The sequence below is a fragment of the Orycteropus afer genome, unplaced genomic scaffold, assembly GCF_000298275.1.
Source record: "Orycteropus afer afer isolate SDZICR_OR568_19922 unplaced genomic scaffold, OryAfe1.0 scaffold00455, whole genome shotgun sequence".
Taxonomy (NCBI): domain Eukaryota; kingdom Metazoa; phylum Chordata; class Mammalia; order Tubulidentata; family Orycteropodidae; genus Orycteropus; species Orycteropus afer.
The window spans coordinates 588,751-598,512 of NW_006922042.1; positions in this window are offsets into that span (position 1 = coordinate 588,751).

The following is a 9,762-nucleotide window of genomic DNA, read 5'->3' on the forward strand; positions in this document are numbered from 1 at the left end:
TCTTCTGTGTCTGTGTTAATTGGTTTCCCTTTTCTTTGTTGAAGAGGGTCTGTGCAATCCTTCTGCCTAGTCCGCCATCTTGCCCTGCCTCTACAACTTGATTTTGAATGCAAAGTAGCTAAAGTGAATGCAAGAAGTGATAAAGTGAAACAGCTGAACAGAGATTTCAAAGAGCAGCTTGACAAAAAAAAAAAAAAAAGTAAAGTATAATGAAAAGTTCAAAGACCTGAAATAAGAAAACCAAAAGGGAAGGACACACTTAGTATTTTGGAAGCTGAAATAAGTGAAGAAAAAATTAAACTTCACATTGCGATATTGATGTTTAATATAAATGTTTAATAATGCAGGACACTTCAATAGAAGATGGAAAGAACACAGAATCACTATACTGGAAAGAATTGGTCAATGCTGAAGCATTTCAAGAAATAATAGTATAGAAGGAAGAAGTCCAGGCTGTAGTGAAGACATCAATGAAAAGCAAGCTTTCAAGAATTGATATAACACCTGTTGAAATATTTCAACAAATAGATGCAATGCTGGAGTTGCTCACTTATTTATACCAAGAAATTTGGAAGACAGCTACCTGGCCAACTTATTGGAAGAGATCCATATTTGTGCCTGTTCCAAAGAAAGGTGGTTTAACAGAATGTGAAAATTACCAAACAATAGCATGCATGTAACATGCAAGTACAATTTTGCAAAAGATAAGTAAAAATTGTTGCAGCAGTGTATCAAGAGAACTGCCAGAAGTTCAAACAAATTCAGAAAAGGATCTGGAATGACAGTTATCATTGCTGATATCAGAAAGATCTTGGCTGAAGGCAGAGAATACTAGAAAGATGTTTGCCTATGTTTTACTGACTATGCAATGGCATTTGATTGTGTGGATCACAACAAATTATGGATAACATTTAAATGAATGGGAATTTCAGAACCCTTAGTTGTGTTCATGTGGAACCTGTGCATAGGCCAAAAGGCTGTCATTTTGATCAGAACAAGGGGATATAGCATGGTTTAAAATCAGGAAAGGTGTGAATCAAGGTTGTAGCCTTTCATACTTATTCAATCTATGTGCTGAGGCAATAATATAAAACATGGGCTGCGTAAAGATCTCAGCATCAGAATTGGAGGAAGATTCATTAACAACCTGCAATATGCATATGACACAACCTTGCCTGCTGAAAATGAAGAAGACTGAAAGTGTGCACTGAGGAAGATCAAACATTCAGCCTTCAGTATGGATTTCACCTCAACGTAAAGAAAACAAAAATCCTCACAACTGGACCAATAAGCAACATCATGGAGAATAGAATGAAGTGGTCAGAAATTGCATTTTACTTGGATCCACAATCAACACCCATGGAAGCAGCAGTCAAGAAATCAAATGACGTTTTGTATTGGGCAGATCTTCTGCAAAATATCTTTTTGAAGAGTTGAAAAGTGAAGAAGTCACTTTGAGTTCTAAGGTGCACCTGACCAAAACCATGGTATTTTCAATAGCTTCAAATGCATGTGACAACTGGACAATGAATAAAGAAGACTGAAGAAGAATTGACTTTCTTGAATTATGGTGTTGGTGAAGAATATTAAATATACTATGAACTGCCAGAAGAACAAACAAATCTGTTTTGGAAGAAGTACAGCTAGAATTCTTAGAAGTGAGGATGGGGAGACTTCATCTCACATATTTTGGACATGTTATCAAGAGGGACCAATTCCTGGAGAAGGACATCACACTTGGTTCATTAGCCCCTATAACCAAATGAGTCAGAAGAAGCCTCCAGCCTAACGCCTATCCATGACTTTGGGACTTGCAAGCCTCCATAATTGCACGAACCATTTCCTTGAAATAAATCTCTCTCCATCTCTCTCTCTCTCTCTCTCTCTCTCTCTCTCTCTCTCTCTCTCTGAATATATATATAATCTAAGTGGCCTCAGGCAAATCACTTAGGCTCTCTAAGCCTTGGGCTCTAAATATTTCAACAAGATAATGTTTCCTTCCTCACCTTTTATTTATTTTTTTTTGTTGTTGAAAATATATATATATATATGTGTGTGTGTGTGTGTGTGTATGTGCATGTATATATATATATAGAGAGAGAGACTCTGTGTGTGTGTGTGTGTGTGTGTATGACAGAGAGAGAGAGAGAGAGAGAGATTTCAAGGAAATGGTCCATGAAGTTGTTGTTGTTGTTATGTGCTGTTGAGTCAGATCTGACTCATAGCGACCCCCTCCTTGGGTTTTTGAGGCAGTATCACTATGGAAGTAGATTGCCCCATCTTCCTTCCGAGGAGTGGCTGATGGGTTTGAACCACCAGCCTTCTGATTAGCAGTCAAGTGCCTTAGGCACTACGCTATCAGAGCTCCTTGTAGGGGCTTGCAAGTTCCAAATTCATGGATCAGGCATCAGGATGGAAGCTTCTCCTGACCCATGTGGTTGCAGGGGCTAACAAACCCAAAATTGACAGGTCAGATCACAAGCTTCTGGCTCATGGGGCTGCAGGCGGTAGCAAATCTCAAAATCTATAGGTCAGATGGCAGCCTGATAGCTCATGTTCAAAGAACCAGAGGTCAGAGGATGAAAAGTCAGATTCAGAATAGATAGATAACTTTGCCAGAGCATACACATGTATTGGATGCAGGCCATACCCCCAAGGAAATTGTTTGGCTTTCAACTGGTGAACTTTTCAACTCATTGGCTGCTCACATCAGATCACAAAATGGAAGATGATTACATTATATTATATTATGAAACAGTAATCAATCCAATTTCTTTCAAACCACTGAGCATCACAGCAAGACAAATTGACACATAACATTAACCATAACACATTGGTAAGAAGACTGTATTATTTACATTCAAATTCCAATCAGTCAACTTAGAGGTGAATATTTTGCAATACAAGCTGATTTAAAATTAAGGAATTCTTACTAAAATTATCTGTGTGGCCTCAGGCAAATCACATAGGTTCTATAAGCCTTGGGCTCTAAATATTTCAATAAGATAATCTCTATTTCCTTCCTCATATTTTTTTTTTCTTTTTAGATGATTTTTCTTTCTGTTGTTAAGAGTATACACAACAAAAGATACACCAACTCAACAATTTTGACGTGTACAATTCAGTAACATTGATTACTTTCAAGTTGTGCAACCATTCCAAACTTCTATTCCAAATTGTTACGCACCATTAACATAAACTCACTGCTCCCTAAGTTTCCTATCTACTATTTCAAGTTTCCATGTCAATTTGATCCCATATATATAGTTTTTTCTTTTCTTTTTTTTAAAGCACAATGGTCAAGGCAGACATTCTTTACCAATTAAGCTGTTGTTGTTGTTGTTATGTGCCATCAAGTTGGACCCAACTCATAGCGACCCCTCCTTGGGTTTCTGAGGCAGTATCACTACGGAAGTAGATTGCCCCATCTTTTAAGCTAAAGAGGACTTCAGGGGACATTTTTGGTTTAAGGTTTAAAGATGATCTTAGGGATTCATCTAGCCTCAATTCCTCCAAGATGTTTATATTCCATGAGAATTTGAAAATCTGTTCTACATTTCCCCTCTCTCTTTTTTTTTTTTTTTTTTTTAAATCAGAATCCTTCTATAGAATCTTTGATCTAAACATTTAGTAATGGTAGCCAGGCTTCATACAATTCTGCTTTCATGGCAAAGGAGACAGTTGTTCGTGGAAGCAATTAGCCTCACATTCCATTTCCTCCTCTTGTTCCTGACTTTCCTTCTTCCTCTGTTGCTCCAGGTGAGTAGTACCTGGATAGCTGCTTGCAAGCTTTTAAGACCCCAGGCACCACCCAATGAACTGGAAGGTAGAACAGAAGCAATAAACAACAATATTAAGCCAATTAACTGAGATGTTCAATGAAATCATGACTGTACACCTCTGAACAAAGAAACAAGTCCCATGAGGTATTGGCTTGTACATAAGCAGTCTCAGAAACTGCTCTCTCTCTCTCTGTGTATGTGGTTGTGTGAATGTATTTATCCATTTTAATGTTCACAATTCAGTGACATTTGGTCCCTTTACAATGCTGTGCAACCATCAGCCACAATTGACTTCCAAAATATTTTCACCTCCCCGAAACGAAATTCCATACCCATTAAGTAGTCATTTCCACTCTTCTACCCTTCCAACTGCTGTAAGCCACTAATCTACTTCCTGTCTCAGTGGATCCACCTCTTTTGTATATTTTTTATAAATGGAATTTATATCTGATGAAACAGACATCCTTGTCTTGTTCCCAGTCCTTGGGGGAAAGTTTTCAGTCATTCACCATTGAGAATGGTTGTTGTTATTGTTATTATGTGCCGTCGAGTCGGCCCCAACTCATAGCAATCCCTCCTTGGGTTTCCGAGGCAGTATCACTATGAAAGTAGATTGACCAACCTTCCTTCTGAGGAGTGGCTGGTGGGTTTGAACCGCCAGCCTTCTGGTTAGCAGTCAAGTGCCTTAGGCACTATGCTTCCAGAGAATGGTATTAACTATGTATTTTTCATATGTGCCTGTGATAGTTAAGGTTGTATCAACTTGGCTTGGCTGTGATTTTGAGTGGCTCGGCAGCTGGATGTTTATTCCGCATGATGAGATTGGATGTGGTGTAATCACCTCCATGGTGAAATCTGCTGTGAGAAGTTAATCAGTTGAAGAGGAGTTCCCTTCAGGGTGTGGCCTGCTTCCAGTATATAAGGAAAGGATACTGCATTTGGTTCATGAGTCTTCAACTCCAGTTCCCAGGTTTAAACCAGTGGCCTATTATTATGTTGCCTGCCAGTCTTTGGATTGTGCCATTTTATATGTTAATCTTGGATTCATCAGCCTCAGCAGTCAGCAGCTGCATGAGTTAAGAGAAACCTCCAGCTTGATCCAGTGGGCTGGAGCTGAAGACCAATGAGGTCTTCCACCTAGCTCCTAGAACCAGCACTCCTAAACTGTAAGAGAATAGATTCCTGTTTGTTAAAGCCATCCACTTGTGGTATTTCTGTTACAGAAGCACTAGAGAACTAAGATAATGCACTTTATCATGTCAGGAAAGACCCTTTCTATTCCTAATGTGTTTTGTTAGTTTTTCTTTCTTTGCTTGCTTTGTATCATCATAAAAAGGCATTGGATTTTGTGAAATGGCTTTTTTTTTTTTTTTTAATTATTTTGTTGTGCTTTGGGTGCAAATTTACAGAGCAGAATTTGTTTTATATTCAACAGTTCATGTATATTTGGTTTCACTCCCCAATTACCATCGCCAACCCTAACCCACTCTCCTTCTCTCCCTTCCCTGTGACCTCCCATCCTGTGCCCTTCTTAGTTATGTACTCCTGTCTGTCCAGCCTTCCCTCCATATGAATGCTGCTTCTCTGGTGCCCCATGGCTGATTGCTCCAAGAGGTGTATCACTGTAGAGTAGGTGGGTACATCGCCCTGGGTTGGGTGTTCTGCAGGTAAGTCTTACTACTGTTGGGCTGAGAGCCAGCCCTTGTGAGTGAGTCTTATGCCAGGCCTCAAGTATATCCCAGGGCCATAGTATTGGGGGTCCCAATTCTATTAATGGCTATTAATCTGGTCATTATTGTGTTTTTGAATTTTGTTCCCCATTTTTCCTCCCACTCTATCCGGGATCTCCAGTTTTGATCCCTTCCTGAGTGGTTGGCATTGGTAGCCAGGCACCATCTAGCTCTTCTTGTCTAGAGGTTCATCATATCCTAGGGCTGATTATTTCCAAATGCCCTTGGATTTCTTCACTCTTCTTTGCTTCAAATGAGAGGAGACAATTAGCTGCATGTTAGATGGCTGCTTAAAAGCTTTTAAGACCCCAGTCATTACTCACCAAAGTAGGTTGTGGAACAAGATTTTTATGTATTATGTTGTGCCAATTGAGCCTGGTGTTCCCTAATACTATGATTCTTTTTTAATTGAGGTGATAATATGTAGCCCACCATCACTTCATTCTATAAATGCAGTGTTCCATTAATTGATTTTCATATATCGATCCACCTTTGCATTCCTGGCATAAATTTCATTTGGTCATGATATAAATGCTCAGTATAAATGCTGAAGTAAGAGAACAATTTCATGATGATTACTTCAGTCCTTCTAAAATGTTGTTGGGTTTGGATTAACTTGGCTAGGAATTGGGCTGGGAGCTCTGGTAGCATAGTGGCTAAGGCACTTGACTGCTAACCAGAAGGCTGGCGGTTCAAACCACCAGCCACTCCTCGGAAGGAAGGTTGGGCAATCCTACTTCCGTAGTGATACTGCCTCGGAAACCCAAGGAGGGGTCGCTATGAGTCAGGGTTGACTCGACGGCACATAACAACAACAACAACAACAACAGGAATTGGGCTATGTTGAATATTTGCTGTAGCTATATATGTTTCAGGGGCTTCACATTCCTCTAGGGTGCCCCCACCACCACCGCCCCCCAGCTTTGAGCTTTCCTAAGTACTTCCCCTCAGAGAGAGTCTGTCTTTCAGCTCTTTCGGCTGTGATCTAACACTGGACTCCTGTTGATGTGGTGGCAAACTGTGGGGGAGAGGGTGCATTCTGTAATAATATTAAATACTAGTCTTAGTGGGCTTGTGTTATAGTCTAGGATCTTCTCAAATCGTTCTCCAGTGGTTTAGCTTCTTCTCCTTTGCCCCTGGACTTGTGTTCCCCCTGGCTACAATATTTCCCATCTATTTGCTTGAAACCCTGAAATATGTTGACTGTTTTTCCCATAGGTGAGACAGGAAGGTTGTTGTTGTTGTTGTTATGTGTCATCAAGTCAGACCTGACTCATAGCAACCCCTCCTTGGGTTTCCGAGGCAGTATCACTACGGAAGCAGATTGCCCAACCTTCCTTCTGAGGAGTGACTGGTGGGTTTGAACCGCCAGCCTTCTGGTTAGCAGTCAAGTGCCTTAGGCACTATGCTACCAGAGCTCCTGACAGGAAGGTTAGAGGAGCTAAATGGAGAAATGTGTTTACCCCACACATTCACTTTTCTCCTAGTGAATAAGCCATTTTATGAAGAAGGCTCCAGGTGTACTTCATAATGCTTAAATCTTTCCTTCTTCCCTCAAAAGCCATGAGGGGATATTTCTCAGATCTTTCCCATGTGAGTCTGGTGAGGTCCTGGAGCATCAATGGAAGTGTGAGGGACGCCCTGAAACTGCGACCTTAGGGAGTTTCTCACTCTTAAGTTGCTCTACACTCTGTTTAGCAATTAATCAAAATTATAATTTAAATGTCTTTACCAGTTTATGGCCAAGTAGCTTCTGTTCCAGGTAAGTAGATCTCTACTGTGTCTCTCTGAATGTAACTTTCTCTCCAGATTTTGATTTTCCTAGTGACTTAAGTTCTGTGGTGGATAAGAAAAGAGTTATTGATTTTCAGTTTTTCCAATTTTTATTGTTTTAAGAATAGGAGTGAAGACTTGCAACCTCTTTGTATGTTGGAGGTGAAACTGGATGTCTCAATGAGTTCTTTAATGCTAGAGAATTGAAGAACACTGAATGCCAACTAAATCACAAAAATTCTTTAACTACTTAGTTCAAACAGTACAAATGCTGAAGAAAACAATATTATAGTGATTATGTCGATGTTAATAGAAAGGCTATCAGACACTGTGTAACATTATGCAGAACATGCGCAGGACATTCAACACCTTCCTGAGCATCCTTCTTCTTCTCTTCAACTTTGGCTGAAAAATGTCTGCACTTTTACACAAACATCTACCAAAATTTGTATTTTTTTTTTTTTACAATTTTTTAAATATTGTATTCTGGGTGCAAATTTACAAAGAAAATTTGTTTTACATCCAACAGTTCATGCACATTTGATTTCACAGCCTTGATTACCATCCCCAACCATAAAAAATTCTCCTCCTCTCCCCACCCTGTGACTACCCCCTTCCTGTGTCCTTCTGTCCAGCTTTCCATCTATGTGTCTCATGGCCAGTTGATCTAAGGGGTACACCTCCCTAGAGCAGGTGGATGCATAGCCCTGGGGTAGGTGTTCTGTGTGTAGGTCTTTCTACTGTTGGTAATTACTGAGAGGTAATTCATGGAAGTAAGTCCATTTCTAGCCTCGAAGGGTAACCCAGAGCCATAGTCTCAGGGGTTCTACCAGTCTCTATCTGACCAGGAATTATGGTCATTTTGTGTTTTTCAATTTTGTTCCACATTTTTCCTCCCACTCTACCCAGGATATCCAGGTTTGATCCCTTTCTGAGGGGTTGGCATTGGTAGCTGGACACCATCTAATTCTTCTGGTCTTAGGGTCATGAAGGCTGAGGTCCTTGTGGTCTATCTTATCCTAATTGTTTAATTGGACTAATTGTTTGCAGATGACTTTGATTTTCTTCACTCTTTTTTTGCTCCAGATGAGCGGAGACCAACAGTTGTCTCTTATATAACCACTCAAAAGCTTTAAGACCACAGTCACTACTCACCAAAGTAGACTGTAGAACAAGATTTTTATATACTATGTTGTGCCAATTGAGCATGATGTTCCCCAAGACTATGGTCCCAAGCCAGCAGGCCTGTGATTCTCTCTCTCAGGATGTTTGGTTGTCTCTAAGAAGTTACTCCAACTCTGTCTTCTGTTGCTTCTGTAATGTATGTATCTAATTTTGTAGCACAAGTGCATATGTAAGATAATCTTCAGCCAAATCTATCCTTGCTCTAGGGTATTTTCATGTTCACCTACCCCCACCTAATCTTCTCAGCTGTCTATGCATTTATCTGTAGCCTGGTGTTTGGTGCTTGTGGTAATGAAGTATTGTGCATGCAATAGTATTTGCCTCTGTTGTCTATATCTTGTGTGCATGTTACAGTGTCTTTCCTTTCCCCAGTGTCATCATGCTGGTCACAGACTCTTTCCATACTGTCCCTCCTCTCACCCAAATCAATGTATGACCACCAATTAGTCTTTAGTTTTCATTCCTGGTAACCACAAAGTGAATTTCCTTCTTTGAATAAACCTTTCCTTGAGTTCTTACAATAATGGGCTCATACAATATTTGTCCTTCAGTGATTGACTTATTTCACTCAGCATAATGTCCTCCAAATTCATCCATAGTTGTGAGATGATTCGTGTATTCATCATTACTCTTTAATGTTGCATATTATTCCATTGTGTGGATGTACGATAGTTTGATTATCCATTGATCTGTTGATGGTCATTTAGGTTGTTTCTATTTATTTGCTTTAGTGAATTGTGTTGCAATGAACATAGGTGTGCATATGTCCGTTCGTGTCCTGTCTCTCACCTCTTTAGGATATATTCCTAGTAATGGAATTGCTGGATCAAATGGTATTTCTATTTTCACTTTTTTAAGGAAACGCCATACCATTTGCCACAATGGCTGTACCATTTTGCAGTCCCACCAGAGTTCCAATCTCTCCACAACCTCACCAGCATTTGTTATTTTCTGTCTTGTTGAACTTTGCTATTAGTGCTGGGGTGAGATGATATCTCATTGTTTTGATTTGCATCTCTCTAATGGCCATTTCCTCATGTGTTTGTTGGCTGCCAGTGTATCTTCTTTAGTGAAGAATCTGTTCACATCTCTTGTCCATTTTTTAATTGAGTCGTCTTTTTTGTGTTGAGATGTTGAAGTTTTCTATAAATTTTGGAGATAAGTCACTTGTCAGACATGTCATAGTCAACTATTTTTCCCAATCTGTAGGTTCTCTTTTTAACCCTTTGGAGAAGTCTTTAGACTTTTAAAAGGTCCCAGTCATCTAGTTTCTCTTACACTGCCTGTGCATT